This window comes from Pseudochaenichthys georgianus, chromosome 18 (assembly GCF_902827115.2).
Source record: "Pseudochaenichthys georgianus chromosome 18, fPseGeo1.2, whole genome shotgun sequence".
Taxonomy (NCBI): Eukaryota; Metazoa; Chordata; class Actinopteri; order Perciformes; family Channichthyidae; genus Pseudochaenichthys; species Pseudochaenichthys georgianus.
The window spans coordinates 11443156-11467340 of NC_047520.1; the positions used below are offsets into that span (position 1 = coordinate 11443156).

Consider the following 24185-nt stretch of genomic DNA (forward strand, 5'->3'; position numbering starts at 1 on the left):
ACGCCAGTGATACGGGCCGGCCCTGAGTTCATATGCAACTCGCAAATATCTTTCTTTCTCTCTCTCCTCTCCCTCTCTCTCAATGTTAGTACGCAAATGCGCCTTTTTTCAAATGACCCGGTGCTCTTTTTTTGGCGGAGGTGCACATGCGCACCTGTTATGTGCAGCCCTGCGTATGTGCTCCAAGCCCTCAGGAAGTGCGCCGGACTCAGATGAAAATATTTGTGCTGGCCAAACGACGGTACTACACTTCCGTTTGGTTGCCAGGCCCGGAAACACTTTTTCCCATTAACTTACATGGGGAAAGAGTGGTCTGTAAATCGTTGGATAATTTTTTTTAAACTAAATAAACTACCCAGTATGAACACTTGTATAGCCCTTATTAAAAACATTCGTTCCTCAACTTGTAAAAATGTGCTAATAACGTTATTCTGAGAGTTATTTCCCTCTGCATTATGAACGCGCATCTAACCCACGGGATCGTGCCGCCCGGCACGTTCATGTTACGTGTCCCGACCAATCAGAGCACACTGTGCTCACATGAAAGAATGATTGCATATATATATATATATATATGCAATCATTCTTTCATGCTAAATGAAGCTCTGTTGCTTGGATATCACTAGATCCTGTTACAGCGTAATATAACGATTGATGTGTACATTAGCATAATGACTAGCTAGCCGCTAGCTGCTAACTGCCGCCTCGTTAATATCAAATCCATCATAATAACAAATCATTACCATGCTGTCATGAACGTGCGGTGCTGTTACGTGTACGCAAATTGACGTGCTTGATGTGAACGAGCATTTTGGTTAAAGTTGCGCATGCGCTATGACAGGGTTGCCAACTTTGGGTACCTGGCTGGAGTGAGATTTTGATATCATGGGTTTAATTACACATATGCGCACTAAATGACTGCTATCGTGTCAGTAGCGGGACCTTAGCATATATATATATATATATATACAAATACACAATATTGGACACAGAGTATAAAGGGCACAACGTTTCATTCACTAATGAAAGTCAAACACACTGTTTTATTGTGTGCCTGTCGCGATAAGCAATTCATTGACTTATCGTACAATAAATAAAAATGAACTCGATACATTTCCATTTACATGAGGATGTGACTAGCAGTTTGAAAGGATGTACTTGAATTATTATTATATATTATCATTATGTCAGTGGTCTAAAATGGTCATACAACGGTGCCGACAATATTATCGTTTATCGCAATAATTTCCAGGAAAATGTATCCAACAAAATTAATTATCGTGAGAGGGCTATACATGAAACACACACACAAACAAATCTACAGACTACTCCAAACTGCCAAATATATTAATTAACACACTCTCACTCTCATATACTCTTTGACTCTATTTTGGCCTAGTAGAACAATAAGCAGCAGACTTTAACTTTTGTATAATTTCTACTGGATCTTAGATCTGCGCATGCGCAATACGGGTCGGGGATTGACCAACCGGCTCCCACTGCTCTGCTGTCTGTTAACATTGTTAAGAGTGGTGGGGGCGGGGAGGGAGCGGATCAATAGCTTGAGCAGCTGTCAACTCAACATTGTAAATAACCAACCACAAACGATTGCCGGTTCATCTTGTTTTTGGCGTGAGAATAGTTTGGGCAGCGTGAGAGCGTGAGATTGAGAGTGAAAGCGTGTGTCACATGCCAGATGCTTGAGAGTTGGCAACCCTGGCTATGAGCGCACATACGGGTACTTCTCAGGCATGCCGGGTAATCTGTGACGTTTCGCTCTCTCAAAAGTTGGGCCATTTTATCATCATGCGCTAATGAGCAACTCTCATAGGAATGAATGAGGCCCCGCCTCCCACGCTGTATCCAGTTCTTATTATACATCCATGATGTGCTCTCATAGCGCATGCAAAACTTTAACCATGCCCCCGAAAAATGCTCGTCCACATCAAGCGCGTCAATTTGCGTACACGTAACAGCTCTCCTTTCGTCACGGGAGGTCCAGTGGTTCCTAAGCTAAATGAGGTTATAAAGGAAGTTTGAAACCTCCTTTCCTATCATCTAGACTAGAGAATTCGAACGGCACTTATCATGGCTGCCACTGAGGGACTTCCGGGTCATTTCACTCCGTAAGGAAGGTTCCTAAGCTAAATGGACTATTCGACTTCAGCCCAGTTCTTATTATACGTCTGTCACTACCCGATCTGCAGTGCGCATGTGCGAGATGGTCCACCATATTGGAGAACTCCGTACGGCAACCCAAGAAGGACAATTGACACAGTGGCTTTTGGCAAAACACAAAAATAAAACTCGAGAGAGATGAGTTATTGTTATTACAACGTGACTTCACTATTATTTAACAACTCTTTTTATTGGGTTATTTTATTTGGGGTTAAGTACATTTTCAGAATAAGTGAGAAAAAAAACAGCCATATGCCATACATTTCTGCATACATTCACAGTAAATATGTATTCAGTATGATGGCTGTCTAACAGAAGTTAAATTCATTTCTCACTTATTCTGACAATGTACTTAACCCCAAATAAAAGAACCCAATAAAAAGAGTTGTTACTGTAGTGGAACATTTCATTATTATCATTCTTATTATTATCCTTATTATGTCTTTCATATGTTTAAACCAAATGCTTCTTATTTCCTCTTGTTGTGCTTTTACCATTATTATTCTATTATATTCTCTTATGAGTTTCCCAGTCTCTGCAAGGCCACAGCTGTTTCAGCAGACTGGGAGACTCATACACAGTCACACAAAGTTCCGTTATGCTATCTGCAAGGCCAAACGGTGTCTCATCAACAATCTGACTGTGTGAACCCAGATTGTTCTCTTTCCCACTCCTTTTTCTATATAACCTTTGCTTTTCCATTGTTCTGCGCACTCTCGGGCAGACTTTCCATACTCTGCCCGACCGGTGACAATATATTATTATGTCGTGTATTTGAAGCTTCAAATAAATAACCAAAAGACAGCTTTGCTTGATTCACCATTTATTTGTTTTATCATTTGACTTGTACTCTCCAGAGCCGTGTTTGGGAGCCAGATTTCCATAACAAATGGCGTTGTCGGCAGGATCTCTGTATGCTTGATCGGGGAAACCTCTGGACGCTGGTGGGTTGCTCCGGGATCTTGGATCCTCCTCTACCCCGACATAAAACGTACAGGACGAGGGGACCAGCGCGAGGGGTGGAACCGATTGACTTCACGAGATCCAACGAACTCAAAGGGCTTTCAATACTCGGTGAGATGTGCAAAGTCTAAATTGTTTAAAGTTAAACGTAATTAAAACTCCATGACATCAGGAGAGGGACTGCTCGAAAACAGAGATATTTGGCATATCTAGCATCGACGGATGAAAAATAGTGTTTTGGTGACACGGAGTGTTTTGGTGACACTTTAATAGTGTTTTGGTGACACGGAGTGTTTTGGTGACACTTTAAAAGACTTTGCTATGGGGGCAAAGCAGGGGAGGGGGTATGTACAGCCTCCTGAGGGTCCGATAGTTGATGTCATGCGAGCAAAATATGGTGAAGAAAGTCTGGCTAAATTAAATATATGGACGGAAATGTTCGGATTTCCTAAGGGAGGTTCTTTGAGTAAATTAAAAATCAAAAACCTAAGGGATAAATTACAAGAGTGTGAAGATGGAATGAAGAAGAAGAGTACAATTAAAGTAAAAGATTTAGAGAGACTGGACACTCATAGAAAGTGTTTAAAATACTGGGAGGATGAAGCAGAGTGCCGTGAAAGGCAATTGGCCGCGGCAATAAAAAAGATACAGGCTGAGGATAAGACTGAAAAGAAAGATAAAAAGTGTTTTGTGTTTCCTCCACAATATAAATCACATGCTTCCCTTTATCCTCTGGTTTCAGGCGTGCGGGACCCTCTCCCTCACCTAAGTTCCCCATTCCCCCCTTCCTCCCCCCGTCTGCTACCTGCTGTGGAGGCTCCTGGAGGGGCTGCTGCTGCTGGACCAGATGTCAACATACCAGCCGCCGCTGGAGCAGCTGCGCAGCAAGACACACAGACAGGGAGCAGAGACGAAGAGAGACAGAGAAAAGAAAATGAAGAAGAAGAAGCAGGACTGAAAAAGATCCATGACAAGAGAGAGAAAAAGAAAAGAGACGCGAAGAAAGCTGAACTCTACAGAAAAGAACACCTCCAAAAAGGAATAACTACATGCCCTGCTTTCCCTGGCCAGCTGACCATGGTCCAGGCTATTACAACCACCTGGACCCAAAGTGATGGCCGGGGCAGACAAGGGGGTTTCCGAGGCCGGAGCAATAACTACAATCGCTGTTTTAACTGCGGACAGACGGGTCATCGGTTCGCTGAATGCCCACACGAGAAGAAGAAAAAGAACTTTTGATCGGATAAATCGGACCACAACAAAGACAATTCTTCAAACTAACAGTCGAGGGAGGGAGTGGAGGAGGAAGGAATTCGGTCGGGGGAGACGGACCCCATGCCAAGCAGCATCTAACCAGGGAAGTGACACACACACACACACGCATCATACATGCTATTGAGAAATTAGAAGAATTAGAGGACATGTCTGTAATTAAAAAGGGTACATATTTGAAATATGACAGTGAATGTTTGCGCTAAGAAATGTCCCACACATTTTTGGTTGATTCTGGGGCTACACATTCTGTGGTAAAAAAAAAGGGTAGATTTGCCTGAATGCAAATGTAGTGATAGATTTATTCATATACTGGGTTTATGAAAAGGAGAAGTTTCTGTACCACTTCAGAGTGGAGATAACGGTGTTGACAGTAATCCATTTCCCACATCAGTAAAAAACAGTTATTTTATCATCTGCCTGCCCAATACATTTACTGGGCAGAGATCTGGTTCTCCGGTTCGGCTTGGACCTCATTTTTCCACAAATGAGGGTCTTAAAGTCCGACAGCCATCTCCTACGATGGTTCAAAAAGTGTCATTTGATGATAAAGAACTGGTGAATGTGTATCAATGGGCTGCTGACATATCCTGATTTTCAGGAGTTGTTGCGTTTGACTGGTCAACGTGGTTTTCCACCTGCTGTGTGGAAACTTCTCATTTTGCATTGTACTGCTAACGGGGTTGAAAGATCCGTGTAAATGCTATGATGAGAGTTTTACTGTTAGAATGTGTGAATGATGAGCTCATATTTAAAAATGTATTGGAATTCGCTGGGTAGCACTATCTCTGTTAGACTCACACACACACAAGACACAACCAGCTGTGTCAAATCCCAGGGGCGGTCCACACATTTCACTAGCCAGGGGGCCCCACTGATAGATGGAGGGATTTGGGTCCAATCGTTAAAGATTGGGAGTCAGTCACTGATTGGGCACCTACACACACAGAATATGTCATGTACTCTATGTCACGTGACGTGTATCAAAGGAAAATGTGCACGAACGTAGCCGTTCTGCGCACATTGCTGTTGGTTGAGGATAAGGTAATTCTCATATCTCTGAGCTTCCTGCCGCGCTTTCAGATGTGCCATACTCACTCTGGGCAGCTCACAGATATGACGTAGGGTTAATGTCCACGTTCACGTACCGTACCCATTTGAACGTGAAGCTGTTGATGGCCAGTGTTTACCTCTCTGCTTAAACAAGGGGTCATTATTCCGTGTAACGATTCCAGTGTTTCCTGTCAAAAAGATCAGAGACAAACCTCCTGACGAGTGGAGATTTGTCCAGGATTTACGATGTAAATGCAGCTGTGCATGCACGCTCGTCCGGAATTCTTATCTGATTACTCCAATAGTTCCAGCCTCTGCAACATATTTCCTGCCATAGATGTCTCAAATGCATTTTTCAGTGTTCCGGTACACAAAGACAGTCAATTTTTGTTCACATTTGAATATAATGGTAAACCTTACACATTCACACGTTTGTGTTAAGACTAAATGTTAAAAAAGTCACTAAGCAACAGATGATGTCATTCTTGCGTATGTGTTCATAACACACGGCTGTTGTTATGCTTGCTGTGACGTTACATTAGTCCGTTCTCTGCTTGTAATTATGCCGTTACAAGCTTCAAAGTTGTATTTATCATCTGAATTTGCCGAAACAAGTTTAATATTCTGAAAGCCAATACTTTGAAGATGTATAAGTGAGGTGTCTTGAGTAGTCAAAATTACCTACAAATCATTGTACACACGTGTACATATTATTCTATTTTTATGCAGCTCTGTGTGATTTTGTAGCTACAATTCAGACTAATACACTACCAGAAGTGGAATAAGTACTCAGATATTGTAGTGAAATTAGAAGTACTCAGGTATTGTATTTGAGTAAAGGAATAAGTATTCAGATCTTGTACTTGAGTAAAAGTAGAAATACCAGAGTGTTACAGTAACAGTCCTGCATTCAAAATGTTCTTCAAGTAAAAGTAGAAAAGTATTATCAGAATATAGTGAAAGTAAAGACAGTAAAAGTAGTCGTTGTGCAGATTGGTCCATTTCAGAATAATATATGTGATATGTTTTATAATGATTGATCATGAAAGTGTTCTCAAAGCTGGTGAAGGTGCAGCTAGTTTGAATGACTTTGTATTCTGCAGGGTAGCTTGTGGATTTACTCCAGGTGGAACTAAAGTCTGATTCAACACTTGATTATATTTCACATCATTCATCCACATCTGTGAAGTAACTAAAGGTATTACATACATGTAGTGAAGGAAAAGTACACCATGTACCTATGACTTATGTTCACTTCCAACCTAAAAGTACCTCAAAAATAGTAATCAATAATGTATTGAAAAGTTATTTGCTGATTGGTTTTTATATCGGCTCAGCCAGGTTATATGGGAGGCCCAGTCTACGTACACTCTAACAACAAATGCCTTGGCTTAACGAAGAAAATCAAGGCAATAGGTTGCATCGATGGTTATTGAGTTAAGACAACTTCTATTGAAATGTTGTTAAAGCAACAAAGTTATTTGGGTTAGGGGAGAAGGCTTTTCCTCTACAATCAGAGGTGTTTTCAATTACCACTCACTTAATAATTGGTAGCATAAACACAAGTTTTTAAGTTGATTACTCCAAAGTTCCAACTTGTTTTACCGTATTATTTAAATATAATCTTAAATTGTATGTACTTAATTACCACATGTTGAACATGAACACATGTTTTTAAGTTGACAACTATTTATAAATTAAGTTGCTCCAAATAATATTGTATTCAATAGGGTTTTTCTCTTAGCTTTTTCATGTTTTTGCCTTTAAAGAAAGAAATTAATTGATTCCACAACAAAAATATTAGGCAATTCATTTTTTATTTTTTTATTTTTTTTTGAACTGCAGGTGTTTATTTCAACACATGATGTTTCAAAAGGAGAGACTTCATTTAGTTTGAATATTGCCTGAAGACAGTTGACGTAATTTCCATTGTGTGCACACCTAGACCGGACTTAAAGACAGACAGGTTTTTATTGTTTGGACTTAAAAGACGTTCCTCTGACCAACGCTGAACTCATTTTGTATGTTGATGGGTCTGCCTCTCGCGACCAAGGGGGCACTAATTTATTTGTTTGTTTTTTTTTGTTGTTTTTTTTTGTTGTTTTTTTTTCCTGTTGTTTCAGATTCTGCTGTACTCCGTTCTGGACCGCTTCCATGCCACCTCTCAGCACAGGCAGCAGAGCTCATCGCACTAACTGAAGCCTGCACGTTTGCAGAAGGCAAAACCGTGACTATTTACACTGACTCACGATATGCTTTCGGGGTAGTACACGATTTTGGGGCTATTTGGAAGTGTAGACAATTTCTTAAATCTGATGGCAAACCAGTACTTAACCATGTGCTGGTTGCAGGCTTACTAGACGCCATTCTGCTCCCATCTGAGGTTGCAGTCTGTAAATGTGCCGCACACGCAAGCAGTACAGACCCAGTTTCCCTAGGAAATGCGTCTGCTGACTCAGCCGCAAAGGCAGCTGCCCTGATTCCTCTCGCACCTCACGCACACTCATTTGTTAAAATCCCTGTCTCCTCCTTTACTGACAAAATGTCATCACTGACTTCCATGCAGCAGCTAGCTACGCCAGTTGAGAAGGCTCAATGGAAGGCTGCTGGGGCTGTTTTTGACCTAAAATCCAGCATCTGGGTTGGCCCAAAGACATTTTTTCCCTCATTTCGCTAAGTTGACACATGGGTGGGATCATGTGTCAAAAGGGGGGATGTTAGAGTCTATAAATCAGGAGTGGTTCACAAGGGGATTCACAGTAACAGCTCAAAAGCACTGTGAAGCATGCCTAATCTGCATCATGCAAAATTCTGGTAGACCAGTAAAGGTTACAGGACCCGGAGCACATCCACCTCCCACCAGGCCATTTGAGCACCTAATGCTGGATTTCATTGAGCTTAGCCCATCAGAGGGGAAGAAGCACTGCTTAGTGGTGGTCGACATGTGGTCCAAATGGGTTGAAGCTTTCCCAGTAAAAGCACAGACAGCAAATGCTGTGGCAAAGGCATTACTGAGGGAAATCATTCCTAGATGGGGACTACCAGACAAAATTTCTAGTGACAACGGTTCACATTTTGCTAATGAGGCCATTACGCAGATAGGAGAATACATGGGCATGGACATCAGAAAGCATTGTGCTTATCACCCACAGAGTGGGGGTGGGGTGGGGTGGAAAGAGAGAACGGCACAATCAAATTACAAACTAGCAAAATGCTGTGCAGACACAGGTCTGTCATGGACACAAGCTCTGCCCATTGTGCTGATGTACATGAGGATGCGGAAAAGAACACGGAGTCAACTCAGCCCATTTGAAATCCTTTTTGGGGCACCTCCACAGATTGGACTCAAGGCTCCAGGATTTCCTCTTCCCTCCACAACTTTGTGTGAGGATGCTATGTTGTCATATTGTGTTAACCTATCATCCACTTTAGCAGACATCCGACGTCAGGTAGCCGCAGCCTTGCCTACCCCTGCCACTGGTCCGCTTCACCGCCTTCAACCGGGCGACTTCGTGCTGGTCAAGGATTTCCGGAGAAAGAGCTGGAAATCCAATCGTTGGCAAGGTCCCTACCAGGTGCTTCTCGTCACCCAGACAGCGGTCAAGGTCGCCGAGAGAGCTACATGGGTCCACGCCAGCCACTGCAAGGTCGTGGTCACAGGAAAGGAGAAACGATAGAAACAGATGACAACAAGTGACATATCCAAGTCACCAACAGATGACAACAAGTGACATGTCCAAGTCACCAACAGATGACAACAAGTGACGTGTCCAAGTCACCAACAGATGACAACAAGTGACGTGTCCGAGTCACCAACAGATGACAGCAAGTGACGTGTCCTAGTCACCACCAGCACCACACTTGCACTACATACACCAAAACACACTACACACAAGGTGTCACGAGCGAGTGCCAGCTGAGCGGTTCCATATGCTCTCTGGTTCCTCGTTTGTGTTATCAGTGTGCGAAGTCTGACGGTCCGGGTCACGAAATCGACCGAGAGAATACACTCACACACTCCATGGAACATTTCCCCCTCGTGATGAGGGCTCGCCTGGAGAGACGACAACGCAACCGTGAGCAATGTGAATGCTACTGGAGAGCCTGGACAATCATAAAATGGTTCCTCTGCATACTTGCCATGATAGTTGTGTTAGGACTAGTCCTATATTTTATGTATCCAGGGTCAGCATACAGCATGTCAGCCAAAATCGAGGTATCTAAGAGGTTCATGGGGAAAGGAGGGCGAACCATATGGGTCGAGGGGCTGGTCAAGACAGGGATTGGTAACATTACTCTAAGGGATGGGGAAGATAGCACAGTGCAGTTAGACCCGTGCAACTACATGCATTGCCCCGACCCTAAGAAACTGGGGGGGGCAGACGCCTACATTTGCTATGTCGAGAGTGACAGTTACACCGCCACTCACTGCTCGGGGGGCTGGACTTTTGTTTTATGGACCACCGCGCACACCGATTGGGGTTATACCTTATGGGACGACAAAACAAACATCAAAGGGAGATTGTCTATCTCCAAGGTCAATTCATCGAGCCCCGTTATCCTGTTGCAACTACAGGCTGCCCAGATATCAGACAAGGGTTATTTTGTTGTCTGTATGTATGTATCCGGCGCCGACCCGTGTGGCACATTTTACATAGACATCGCGCCCAAAACTCAGACCCCGGAAGACAGCGTAACCGGGTGGCGTTATGCTAGGCAGCTTCCCCCACCATGCAGCAATCGATCTGACTCCTCTTTGCGTGCATCCACGCTTGACACCACATACGCAAAGTACCAACCCGTCAGCCATGTGCACCCTAGTCATTTGAGAGGGATGAAACACAACCTCTGCATCCAGAGAGTTTACCACAAAACGTCTCTTACACCACATTATTTTTTCCTAGGCACTACTACTGGTTGTACTCGCATCCTACGGAACACATGCGGTGACGGTGCTCACAAAATCTCGTATTGTCACATATCTGGTGCCCCTGAGAGAATCCTTTCTAACGTAGCATTCCCTGATGTTAAACATATTTCCCTCCAACTGGCGTGGCCCAGTGATTCTGGGTTTAGCGCGCCAGAAGATTACGTTTGGTTGTGCGGCAACAAGCTCTATCAAGTTCTGGCTCCCCTTTGGATAGGGACATGCACTCTAGTGGATTTGAATCCAGCAGTCACTGTACTCACGTCCTTAATGCACACGACACATCATTACCCAGAGTTCCAACACCCCGACCACCACAAGGTAAAAAGAGATATGACGTCCGCTGGAGCTAAATTCATGGGTGGCCTGTTCCCATGGTGGGGTACAGTAAACAATGCCCATAAAATAGATACCTTACACGTCCGGCTAGAGAATCTGACTTATGAGACGACTCAAGGCTTCCAGGCATTGACCCCATTCATAATAGCCTCTAGGAACATGCTCATGCAGCATCAATTCGCTCTTGACCTTTTGTTCGCCTCAAAGGGTGGCCTGTGTCATGTGATCGGTGACTCCTGTTGCACTTACATTCCCGACGCCACCAAGAACATCACTGACACCGTGCGGCATCTTAACAACCTGTTAGCTGACATGAAAGCTGATGACATATCCAACGCAGGGGGCTGGGACTGGTGGGCCTGGCTTACATCAGGCGGGTGGAAAGCATGGCTGGCTAGTATAGTTACACCCCTGGTGATCATTTTTGGCCTATTAATCAGTTGTACCTGTTTGATTATCCCAATACTGAAGAAGTGCGTTTCCAGCATGGTGTCCTCAGCTTTCGTTCAGTATACTACTATTCCATTACAAGACAATCCTTTGCGCCACAGTGAGATAGATCAGCTAGAATCAGAAGAGTCTGATTCCGATTCATCAATATAATCATGTGTGTATCTCCTCTCTTATGCTTACATTATATTGGAGTCTGTCCTCCACAAAAACAGCCAGTTTTCTATGATATATTTGTGATGTGTTTACTTAAACCAGCGATGGAGGGTATTCATTGATGTGTTATATCAGTCTATCCTATCATTTGTTTTTTTCTATTGATCAAGTATGATCAAAAGGGGGGAATGTAGTGGAAAATTTCATTATTATCATTCTTATTATTATCCTTATTATGTCTTTCATATGTTTAAACCAAATGCTTCTTATTTCCTCTTGTTGTGCTTTTACCATTATTATTCTATTATATTCTCTTATGAGTTTCCCAGTCTCTGCAAGGCCACAGCTGTTTCAGCAGACTGGGAGACTCATACACAGTCACACAAAGTTCCGTTATGCTATCTGCAAGGCCAAACGGTGTCTCATCAACAATCTGACTGTGTGAACCCAGATTGTTCTCTTTCCCACTCCTTTTTCTATATAACCTTTGCTTTTCCATTGTTCTGCGCACTCTCGGGCAGACTTTCCATACTCTGCCCGACCGGTGACAATATATTATTATGTCGTGTATTTGAAGCTTCAAATAAATAACCAAAAGACAGCTTTGCTTGATTCACCATTTATTTGTTTTATCATTTGACTTGTACTCTCCAGAGCCGTGTTTGGGAGCCAGATTTCCATAACATTACATAATAGTGAAATCACGTTGTAATAACAATAACTCATCTCTCTCGAGTTTTATTTTTCAGCTTTGCCAAAAGCCACTGTGTCAAATGTCCTTCTTGGGTTGCCGTCCGGAGTTCTCCAATATGTCGGACCATCTCGCACATGCGCAGTACAGATCGGGCAGTGACAACCATAGATATATATAAACACTAGATGGCTCATGGGATATTTTCCAGCGTAGCTGACCGGCCGCCATCTTGCTACAGTCAACAGTTACTCTGATTCGCGTTATGGTAGCTGTTGTAAGGTGAGTGATCTGCACAAAAATACTCTTAACTCGCTGAAATCTTGACTGATTTACAAACGGTTTGGTTTATTATAAACATTATTAGCATGGCTATGATACAGGATGCTTGGACATGTTGAAATTGCAGCTTTTCTTTGTGTATGTGGTTGTATTTATTAGCTGGCTAATAACAAGAGGCTGTGAGTGAGACCTAGTATTACAAAGTTCACCCAGCAACTTTACAACAGTGGGAGAGGCAGAACTGCTCTTTCTTTTCAACACAACTTAAGTTACACATGATTTCTTCCAAGTGGTTTGGCTTGTTAAAAACATCTTGCATTATGATACAGGAATTTGCTGGCTTTGTGTTTACAGAAGTACCTGACTATGCCGGACTTTTCAATAGAGTCTGTCTGCAGACCGCAGCAAGGAGGCGTTTCCTATAGGGGCGTTTCCTATAGGGGCGTTTCCTATAGTGAACGACGGGAGCCGGCTCTCGCCCGCAAACGAGACGTTTTTTGTTTTGTTTTTGCGGAGGGATCTAGATCGGCATGAAGGCACATTATGCAATGTGCAATGTGGACATTATCCCGCTTATTACACATGGCCACATTCTCAACAAAGTAACGACATGACTCCCAATAATAATTGAAATGCTTTTATGGATTTAGAAAAAGATTTTATTGATTTAAAAAATAGTTTTTTGTATTGATTTAAATTGACATGCATCCGCTAAGAAAAGTAGTCCGTTGTTACTGTTTGAACTAACGTAACAACGGCAGAAACTGCTTCTATAGTGTTTTTGAGGAGCTTTTTGATTACAGATTTGAAAACATCGTTGCTTGCTTTAAAAGTAGCACAATTCATTATGTCAAACCTTGAAAGATATCCCTGCCCTAATGCCAAAAGTAACTGGCAACTGAATATATGTCGCCGTAGCTATGATGTCTATGTCTGGACCGCTGAGTTGATCTCAAAGCACGCTCCCCTCTCCTGCAGGGAGAAAAACTATATTTATATACTTTATATAGGTTGATACAGTAGCCCCCTTTTTTAAATAGTTTTTATAGGTGTTGCCATCTGTTTTGTGTAGCGTGGTTCTACAAGCAAGTCAATGCATTCATTGGGTGGTATCAGAGAGTTACACGGGTCTGTAAATGCAATGAAAACAATTGGCCACAGCAAATAATTTATATTAAACATGTAATTTTTACTTTTGAATACTTTAGTACAAAGGATGTCTTGAATAATTTAAGTGATATATGTGTACACATATAAATCATTAGTCAAAACAGCGCTACATTTGATTTAATTAAAAAGGTATAATATGTGGTAAACTGAAGAGCCCTTTGGGAGCCGAAAGAGCCGGCTCTTCTTGGTGAGCCAAATGATCCGGCTCAGCAAGAAGAGCCGGAATTCCCATCACTAGAACAATGACTTCTTCTGCAAGGATTTATAAAAGCAGCTGGATAAAAAAAGTTAGGAAACGCCCCTATAGGAAACGCCCCTATAGGAAACGCCTCCTTGCTGCGGTCTGCAGACAGACCCATCTCGGACTTTTGTGCAGCCTACGGATGTTCCAATCGCCGCTGTCTGCAAACAAGAACCCGTGGGATCACCACATATGTTTATGTTTGCTCAGTCTAATAAACCCATAACATGGTTGTGAAAGAATACCAAAGCTGAGGCTGGACGATGATTGATTGTTAGTGTGCCATGTGTCACTGTGTGTCTTATTGGTTTTGTGGTATACTGTATTTTATTTTATTGTGTGCAAGACACATTTAAAACAAATAACCTTGAACCTTGAAGCCCCATCTCTCCCCACCTGCTCCTGCTTCCTACATCCCCTCCACACCACACCAAGTTGTTCTTCTTAATAATAATAATACATTTATGTTGGGGGGCCGCCTTTCATAACACCCAAGGACACCTTACAGGGGCATAGGGGCAATATAGGGAACAATTTAAACAGTGGATTTTGTGATATATCAGCCGGGGTGAGTCAAGACAAACCACAAATGGACTACAGAAGGACATATGGTACAGTTTATATTATTCTTGGTCTTTTTTCAATAACATATTTCAAAGGTTCTGGATTTGTTTACAAATCTAGAAACTAAATACAAAACTAGGATGATATGAAGATTTCATGTCAAAAATAATTGTGATAAATTAGACAGAACTGGCCTGTCTGTGAGCACATTTTATGTTGGTTTGGTTCTTCTGATAAAGGTGTGAATATCTAAATAATATACCAACATATGCTATTGTCATTAGTTGTGTCCCTGTTCTTCAAGCTAAGGCATTGCTCAATTAACAACTCTTGGTTTACAGAGTGGTAACATGAGACCGATTTTTATATATAAAATATAAATGTATTTTAATTTTATAATTTATTTATAATTTATTTTAAATATTGACAATATAATAAAATAAATGGAAATATATACACCGGCAAATATTTAATATAAATACCTTGTGTGTGTGTATAGCTATTGCTTTATCTGATTAATGTTATTTTCATATGAAAGTCCATGATTATAAGTATGCAGTATCATAACTACATCTTTGATGTTTATAAAAAACCAAACCGTTTGAAAATCGGTTAAAAATTGAGCAAGCTATGGTTATTTAAATAGTAAACCATAATGTTATGAATGAGAGCACTGCCTGTAGCAAGATGGCGGCCAAGTGGCAACGTCGGTCTCCATTGGCCAGCAGCGCGTGTGAGCCAGCTAGTGTTTATATATATCTATGGTGACAACGTCCATGGGCTGAATCTGTGAGAAGTCTTCTTCGCTGCTTTTGTGGCAGACTACAACGCCACCTACAGGCCTGGCATATGTACTACAGCGTCTCCAGCGCTTTCGAACGGCAATGGCCGTGGCTGTCTTCTCCTGATAGGTGGAGAGTTGCCCGGCGGAGCTCCTCGTTTCTGACGTCAGAGATATTTAAAATCTGTATCAGTCTGTATCAGATCAGTTGCAGCCCCGTTTTTAGAGATTTGGGTATGGAGGAAAAGAGAGAGGGTTTTATTTGCTGACGCTGCGTGAGTTCCCCGACGCACCGGGGACACATATTTATGTATAAAAGACATCAAAAAGTGCATTTTGCATGATAGGTCCCCTTTAAGTATATTCTGATGCTCATACTTTTACTTGAACACATTTTGAATGCAGGACTTTTACTTGCAACAGAGCATTACACTCTTCTTTTACTTTTACTCAAGTACAAGTTCTGAATACTTCTAACACCTCTGAACACTGCCAAATTCAGAACGTTACCAGAAATACTCTTCATGTCACTGAAACAGTTATTTATACAGGAGGTGGCAGACGGTAAACCAGGGGATAATGTAATTCTAGTCAGTGTTTGTAGATTCCTGTCTGCACAGATATGAGTTTGCACAGCTTCTCAGTATTAAGTGTCCTTTCACCAGGTTGCCCCAATCCTCTCTTGATATTAATACCTGTCATTTTAATCCTTCACCCCTAGCTCCAGCTCCCAGCTCGAAACCAACCCCGAGTCTTCAGCATTCTGTCCCTCTTGGAGGCAGTTTGGGCATAATCCCCCTCTGATGTTTGCTCCTTCTTCTGTCATCTCTTATCTAAGGGAGGAACCCTTGAAATAAACACTTTCCACATAGGAAAATATTACTCCCAGGTTGTCTGTGTACAGTTTCACTTATCACTGGCAAAGTACAATTTGAAAAAAAACAGAAGCTGAACATATCCTTTGCCGGCATGATTTGAGAACATGTTGGAGACAGATTGTGTGTGTTGCAGACAGCTGTGCGTGTGTGTTGTGAGAGCAGCACAAGTGCAAAGCCTCTGTTGCAGTGTAGCTGACTGGAATGAGGATTTCAGAGTTAATGGACGGGTGACTGCTGCCTCCTCAACGCGTCAGCCTTCGTTACACGCCCAGCACACAGAAGCCACCGCCGTCTGCAACGCGGCAACACAGCAGAGCTCACAATGACTTCAACAAAACCAAAATAAAAGTGAAACGATTTGCTTTGCGGTGTCTTTTGCACCAATCTGATTACAGGACTATTTCACATGTTTCATTTATGTTGATCATATCCTCCACTGATCAATGATACTATGTCTGTATCCTTCACATGAAGCATGCCATTTAGTGTTCGCAGTAGTGCTTTTTATATCAAAGCCACAGTGTAATCCATGGTCTCAAGCTTTCTAAATCATTGATGGTATTTGACAGCCAAGACCTTGAACTCAGTCAACCGAGCCAGGGCTCCTACAAAGCCAGGCCTCCACACTTTTGACCAATAACCAACTTTGACCAACTTTTCACACGTACTATCATGGGTCAGAAGAAGCGAGAACACATAAGGCCACAGCATCACCATGTATGGATCTTTAATGTATGGCACACCTTCTGTTGCAGCTTCGATACATCACACATCCCTGCGGTTAACTAATCAATCTTCACAGTACTTCTCCTCTGATAGAGACATACAGATTTAGACATAATGACATGTGGGGTGCCCTCCAGTAGTTGGAGATGATTGCGAGTTGTTTTTACCCAATAAAGACTTTGATCTTGAAAGCTTGCTCAAATTCATGTATGATATTCAGCAGGCAAAGAAGATCATACCTCAGGGTGTTTTTACATTACAAGAGAGAGGACAAATACTGGCACAAAGAGACAAGGAACATTTCTCAACCTCCATCTTTATCATTCCATCCTCCCTTGTTCTCTCCTTCCTTTGACAGCTGCTAGAGATTCAGCTCAATAGAGGACATTAACCACCTAGGTGCAGGCCTCCTATCGAGTGACTACACGAGGGCTCATTAGGGATGAGGCTGATGGAGACATCAGGTTCCAGAGCTTATCTGTTGACTTGCAGCAGTGCAAGGTCCAAGGGTAGACGTGGTCAGGTCATCAATAGGCAGGTGGGTGTGCCTGCTTTGAATATGTGAACATGACTTTCCATCGTGGAATCGACTGCTGCTGCCAATCGGGAGGGCACAACATGCTGGCCTGAACATTTTAACGGCCAGGATATGATTGAGTTTGTAATTGGAGTCGAGACTCGGACATTATTATTAAACTATAACAAAGTAAAGCGATACATTCACATTTTTAATTCCTCTCTTTTTACGCAGTATGTGGTGCTTTCTCTCTCCATCCCTCATCCTCATGCATAACATGAATGCATGCAAAGAGCCGAGGCACGGGGTGACAATTAGTCATGAGGCCTTTGTGTTCTACTCTCAGTCATAATGACCTCGAGCGGCTGTATTCAATTACGTGATTTAAATCCACATGGAAGAAATGGACCTACTTTAAAAACAAACACACAGTACAGTCAAACTGCCAACGGGCTCATGCTATGAAATATACGCAATCTATGGAAAAACAATGTCCTTTAGTTCACCAAAGGCTGTCAAAGTAAAGCCATACTGTTCGGGCCCTTACAGTTTCACTGAAATACAAAAGGACATTTTACTGAATTAGGGCTGAGGGAAGTGCAGTAACATGCAGATGAGAAAGGACATCTTGACTGGCACTTCAGCAGCGCACAGGACATTGAGCCCGTTGACATTGCGTCTTCTGGGTGAGCGTGTCAGGTGGAGTGGAATTACACGACAGAAACCATCCAATACGTCAATTGGTCAATGACTGAATAATCGAGCCCTCGAGCGTTAGACACCTCTAATGTTATACATGATGCTGAACGGCAGATGTATCGGTTTTCACCCCATGCTGAGTGTGATGGCTGTTTGCATGTACAATGTGTGTACTCATACGTCATGCTTTTCCTTGTGTTATGAAGGTTTGTATGCATGTAAACGGTCTGCAGAGTCACAAACCCTCAACGTACCCTGTAGCGAGTTCAACACAGAGAAGACCTGTCTGTGCTGCCCCAGAACGCCTCGGTGGAGATTAGTCATTTCCCATTGTTTGCTTCCTGGGTTCTGTGACGTGTGAACCCTCAAATCAACAACAAATGACCGGATTGGCCCAAATGGACCAATCCGCGGAGCCCCTCACGCACCAGGATCCCTTGGCTAACTAACAGGGAGTCCCATTGACTTGCATAGAGCTCCCTGAATGCTGGTAATAGACGAGTTGGGATGGAGGAGAAATGCTCTCCGCAGACCCATTCTCACAGCGTTACAAACCTTTTTCTTATCAATATCAATATCAAGCCACACTTATTGTTTTTACTTCGGCTGTGAGTGTTTGTGTGCTCAGGGTGAGTTTCGCTGTGTCTCACTGTATCGCCGACCCGGAAACCTGTCCGCTCCTCGCAGCAGCTCGCAGCAACGAGCCTCGCAATGCCCCGACCAATCAGAGCACACTGGGCTCACGGGGGGGGGGGGGGGGCGGAGCTCCAACAAGCCGTTTAGGACAGATGGTGAATACCTGGTGAATACACATACTATACAGAGATGCTGTATGAGAAACCAATGTGATTTTGGAAAATTGCACAGTTTAAATCTATTCTAGTAGACCTCAACAATGGAAATATGATCAGTAGAAATGGACCTTTAAGTGAAGGGGAAATGGAGTACTTATCAATGGAATTACAGTTCAAGGAGAGCCACATTCTCCTTACCAACTCACTTCACAAAAGTTCATCCCCCTGCCCTGTGAGGAAACCTCCAGGCTTTCTATTAGTTGATGTGCGTGACACAGCATTACTTATTCATACGCGCACAAGTAAACACGTGGTCAATAATTTAGATGGGGAAAGAGGGCTGTGTGGGCACTTTCCATGTGCAATCCATATTTGAAGATTGAATTAGGTGAAGACATTCGTCACGCCCAGATGTTGGATCTTGTCCACGGTGATTTCTCTGCTCCTCTGCAGAAACCACTTCAGATAAAACACCTGCCAGCACGAGGGCTTTGGATAACGTGTAGTAAGTGGACAAGAAGGGATCCAATGCACTGTTTATATTTCAATGCTATTGCTAAAGACATCTTACTGACCATGTTAAATAACACCATTTTGGAATGATGTATTTATTGTACCTCCAACTTTATTATTGCCATACAAGATCATGCACTATTGATACATCTGAGGCAGAAATACTGGATTACTACCTTGAATACATTGCTATGTTGTACTGCCCACGTTAGCAAGGGAAGCTGTGTGTAAATAAATGTGTCTCCATGTGGTGCCCTTGTTTATATTACGATGCATGAAGACAGTTTGCTTTCAGTCACCTTTCCCAGCATCAGGCTCTATAGCTGGGGGCCAAAATGCCCTGGTGGGCTTATCAAATGCCAACATGACACATTTAATTAAAGACCCTTGCACTGTTTATCCAGCCCTGCCCTGTGTCAGGTCCCGGGTAGGCACCATGATGGTTTGCAGAAATCACTCAGTGACAGGGACAGATAAAGTCATTAGGCTTCCACTAATAATGGAAAATGGGCAGGGATGTCCCTTTTGTTAGCCGAGAGATAGGAGCCATCTCTAGCATGTTACACGAGAGGATGAAGGCTTGTGGAAATGAGAGGAACGTGTAATGGACGATCTCTAATCTAGGATGATTGGAACTACTGACGGAACAGTAATGTAAGAAAAGCACATAGGATTAATGGCACACATTGACATAGTTGATATTTAATCAGGGAAGGAAATTAATCTCTTGCTCTCTGGGATTGGCTTGAGAGTGAGCTCCAACTAAGGTTGTATACATTATTCTGTGAACAATGAAAACCTAGCCTGTGGCATGCATTTATTTTTTCAGAATTGGTTATTGTCTCTTGGCTGTTTAAAGCTTAAAATTGAGCCTGCTTTTCCAGCAGATTGTCAAAAGGGCTTTGTACTTCAGAGTAGGGATGGGAACGATTAAGCCAATATTCGAAAAATTACATTTTTGTTGGGAGGGGTGCCTAAGTTAATTACATATTATCAAATGGAATAATTCAATGTATACGACAGTGCCATAGCTAAGTGTGTTAGGTCTAAAGGTGTGTTTTGCTCCGCTCACCGGTCCCTCACAGCGGGCAGAGCTGCAGGTGATCCCTCTCTCTCGCGTCCGGTTATACTTCACTCGCGTTTATGTCCAAATCCATCAGAAAACCAAGTTATGTTTTAAGCATGAAAGCTGTAGGCCTATAGCTGTCAACTGTTCAAACTGTGATCACCAGTTCAATACATTTGACAAATTCGACTTGGTTTCTATACTTATGTATTTTTTTTTTTTGTACACATGTTTTTTTTAACCGTTTTTTTGGTGGTCGAATATTGGAATATACATTTGCTTTCAAATTCCCATCCCTACTTCAGAGTGCAGGCACATCTGGAATATAAAATACGTCTTTTCAAATGACCAATTGGGCAAAGAGCTATGGCACACGCATGGTTTGATCAATATGAACAATAATTCCACTGTACACACCATCATGTGTTTTGTCTCCTTGCAAACTTTATTCTGGTTCAAACGTTGTATTTTCACTCCCTTGGCCATGATCGCAGTGTGCACATTAAAATAATTCTAATTGCGATGACAAGCTACATAATCATATTCTTCATTCTGCCCTCTCTTCCCCGATGCTTCAACTCCCTGCGGGCAAATGGTGTCTTCGGTCTCTCTACTTCAGTTAACCGAAAAAGACCGGGTGAAGGCATAACTTCAACCAATCTTGGTTTCCACTGTGCTTCTATTAGCCAATGCAAACTGCTCTTCCCCTACCTCCTTTAGGAAGATCCACGTATTACCCCAACACACTTGTGATCATTTTTCAGCTCATTGTTTGCAATTATTGTCGTACAAGTCAGTATTTCTTAGCCAGAGTATTCCTTTTAAAGCTGAACAAATGGAAATGTGACTCAACTTAACTAAATGGAGAGGGCATTATCATAAACAATGGACGTCAAAGTATTTAGCTCAACTCGCCTAAGTGTTGTCTTTTTATTCAGTCTTTAGAATTTCTGCACGTCTTGGTCGTGGAAAAACTGAGCAAACACAACATCCAGACGTTAACCTGATGATTTCTAAACATATTACTGAGGGATTTGTTAAAGTAGGACACAGAGAGACACCAACACACCAAGTATGTTCCCGAATAACTCTCAAACAGACAGATTCAGCAAACCTTTGCGAATACTAAAATAGCTAGGGCTTTGAAGACACCTGAGGTTGGGTTTACCACCTTTTCAATTCCAGTTTGAACCGGAATATATTTCCTAGATGGAAGCATCAGCTGCCGACTGTAGATAGGTCTGCTTGCCTGTACATTATACACGCACAGACCTTGTTAGCATGCAAAGCAGACAACACTGATTTTTCAGGAGAAACTTCACTAAACCGTTTGCACGGGCACCTGGTGCTGAGTTACAGCAGCAGCAGTCATATGTACACTTGAGGATGTCTCATGTCCACGAAGAGGGCATTTAGAATCACTGTAGCCTCACATCCTCCGAGATTTGGCTTCTCAGATCACATTACTCTTAAATTACAAGAGGTCTACATTAATTATTGACTCAAAGCCAGTGATATGATAACAAAAACAGCAACATACAAGTGAACCAAGAGACACGGAAAATATGTCAGTCAGGTTATGCAATCATGATATGGTGTTGGCACAACATCAACAGCCCGATGGCCGACTAGCAATAAGTATCAGGCAGGTGGAGACCAGGCAGTCTGTGATTGCACACGTTAAACTCATCCGTTGCTCCCCTCGCTGTTCCTTGTCCTTCTCCTTCCACCCACTCCTGTTGCACATCTCTCTGAGGGCCCGGCCCCTCCGCAGGATCCTACGGGAGCCAGGTGGCATTCAAAGTTGTTTCGGTGTCTGTGTTTGTAAGTTAGTGTGTGTTCGCTCCCTCTCAGACCACCAGAGCTGAGGGGCTTCACTCGAGCTACTGGCACTAATTAAGACAAGTTGGAACGAGCCACAAATACACCATCCTCATACACAAAGACACACTGCTCTCATCGAGACTCGTCTTCTGATGTTTCAACACTAGCCCTCAAAGACGGAGAATAGCTTCTGGGTAGGAGAGTGTGGAAAAAGGCATTGTACATTTTCATTTTTTCACATGAAAAAAACTGCAATCCGGTACCACTCATACGTTCCTTTCGTTATCCGCCCCGGAGACAAAGGCCTAAATGATTATCCAGGGTCGATCAACTGTACATTCTTTGGTGTGTCCCCATGTGCCCTTCACCATTGCAGTATTTCCTGATACCATCTGTGATTTTAGAGCATACATGCCTTTCCCTTTCTGCATAACGTTATGGCACCCGCAGCATAGAGCAGCCAATGCATTCTCCATTCATTAGCCCTATAATAGGCTCATTTTAATTTGGTATAATTTGATTTCAGTATCAGGTACGGCAATCTCCAGATGACTTGAGGCCCAAGCAGTTACCCGTGGTGAATACATGATCAGTGAAAATGTATTAAATGTAGTATTTCCCTTTATGGTGGGCAAGCCGCACAATCACAATTGGAGCTTTCTTTTTTCCGATACAGAACTTTTAGGTACAGCTTAACTTATTAACTATATATCTATCTCACTCACTAACTCAAAAAAAAAGATTAACAAGACAAACATGTCGCTGATGAAAAATATATGTTAGAGGGGGTAGGACCAGAAAAGTTTTTTTAAGCTTCTTCTTGCCCCTGTTGAACATGAACAGAGACTATCTGAAAATTATTATTATTTTTATTTTTTTTGGTTTGTTATTATTATTTTTTTTGGTACTTTGTTATAATTATTAATCTGAGTGAAAAAAAGAGAATATATATATATATTATTGTTATATTTTTTTTGTTTCTGACATGTTCAATACATTGACTAAACTAACTGTATCACTGACTTACTAACAAATTGTATGTAGTAATGCATATGCACAACAAAGTTCTGTGATTACTCTATTTCTTCAGCTGGTGTACCAACAGTAAAGGTGAGTGGAACCTTCCAATGCATACACAATATCTGACATGTCTTTACTCTAAAAGCTTCCCTGCATTTGAAATTGTATTCAAGATTGTTTCGGCCCACATTGGTCATTCTATTTTAGGACAATATGAACTGAAAACAATTTGAAAGATTCTTCCTTCCCCCATTGTATTGCACTGTGTCCTCACTGCCCTGCATACTCGTTACCTCTGTTCTTTAGGAGTACCTCTGTGACCATTAGTGCAACTCCCCCATCTGTCTAAAGACAATTCCAGTCTGCGCATCCTTTATTCCAAGGCTGCCACACTCTCCATCTTGTTCTCCAGGACATGACAGCCATCATCGTATGACACTATTCTGAATGTTCCACCCCATTTCCTCACCTTGCCACTCTCATCTTTGGGTGCTTATAGACAATGTCCCCCCCCACCCTTCATTCCCTACTACGTGATCTATCACAGCAGCGATGAAGATTTGGTGACTGACATACAAACCAAGTGCAAAACTATGTGTGAAACTGTTCTAGGATATGCATATGGCTATTTGCAACAAAAGCATTAATTTATCTAATGGGAGCTTCTGGTACTGCCTTTCTAAATGTTATGCGGATATGCTAATTTATTATTGAATCATGAAATAAATCATAATGAAACGGGGATGATTTGGCTTCCTCAAATTGTAATAACATGATTTGAACTCTAAGCAGTCACATTTAGAAGTGGTTATTCTTCGTTTCATTCTCCATTCTCTTCATTTTCCCTCTTTGAATGCATATAGCACGTTGAGCTCAGTGTCAAACTGATGACCGAGTCACTTTGGGCCAGCCAGCCACAGTTCAATTAGTAATTGTTGAGGATTTCTCTCTGATACTAATCAGACACTCACTGGGGCCTGCAGTGCGTTTTCATCATCACATAGTGTCAATCAAACTCAGTTTACCACTGGCCACTAGGGGTGTAACGGTTCACAGAAGTCACGGTTCGGTTCGTACCTCG

General features: G+C 42.3%; 1 protein-coding gene and 1 long non-coding RNA gene across 2 annotated transcripts in view; one reads left to right on the forward strand and one right to left on the reverse strand.

The window, feature by feature from the left end:
* The window catches only part of nrxn2b (neurexin 2b), a 769387-nt gene that overhangs the window by 210086 nt on the left and 535116 nt on the right, over positions 1-24185 (reverse strand).
* On the forward strand, positions 2581-11939 carry LOC139435686 (uncharacterized). The gene is made up of 2 exons (XR_011644894.1): positions 2581-3252; positions 3884-11939. It is a non-coding gene; the product is annotated as an uncharacterized lncRNA (long non-coding RNA).